Source organism: Phalaenopsis equestris, unplaced genomic scaffold (assembly GCF_001263595.1).
Source record: "Phalaenopsis equestris unplaced genomic scaffold, ASM126359v1 Scaffold000038, whole genome shotgun sequence".
NCBI lineage: Eukaryota > Viridiplantae > Streptophyta > Magnoliopsida > Asparagales > Orchidaceae > Phalaenopsis > Phalaenopsis equestris.
Window position 1 is genome coordinate 229,089 of NW_018164480.1, and position 974 is coordinate 230,062.

Below are 974 nucleotides of genomic sequence, written 5' to 3' on the forward strand. Positions count from 1 at the left end.
GATAATTTAGACACTTAATTTGCTCTAATATATGCTTAGTTATGAGACAAATTTAAATTTCTTCCTATGAAAGTCATAAATTCAACACTCACCCAAATAGCAATAATAATAAATAAATAAATAAATACAGCTATTGTTGATAGAACTTTGTTTTTTGCTTAATTTTTTCAGAAATAAATTGAACCAAATTTATGCAAAAAAATAAATTTAAAAAGTTTACATTTCATACATATGAGCTTCTTTTATTGATTTCATGCTAATTGACAACACGATTTGAAGCATTTTGGTTATTTTTGTGTAGATAAATGACAAGAATTAGAAAAAATAAAATGTATCGAGTGGAAACTTCCCCCATTAATTGGGGCTAGGGGTGTAAACGTGTCTAGCACGAGCCAGCCTCAGCTTATATTTTGAGTTGTTTTGACAACCCTAATCACCTAGCCATAAGATGTTAAGGATAGGGGCTAGGGGTGTAAACGTGTCTAGCACGAGCCAGCCTCAGCTTATATTTTGAGTTGTTTTGACAACCCTAATCACCTAGCCATAAGATGTTAAGGATAGGGTTCATATTTAAAACATTATTTTAATCTAATTTAATAATTTTTAGTTTATTTTCTAAATTAATACTTTTAATTGATTAAAAATCTTTTTAGCCTTATAATCAATTAAATTTTAAAAAAATACTACTCATCATATATATATATATATATATATATATATACATATAATTGATTTGTAGTATTTCGAGCCAAAACGAGCCGAACATAAACGAACAAATATTTGTTTGTGTTATTGTGTTCGGATCATTTATTTAGCGAACGAGCCGAACACGAGCTTCTTAATAACCCGAACACGAGTTGTCATGAACTACGAGTAATTTTGAAAGCTCTGAGCCCCAAATATTACATAAAAGTAGAAGCATTTTTAAGGATAAATCAATAATAATCAAGAATGAATATATATATAAATATATA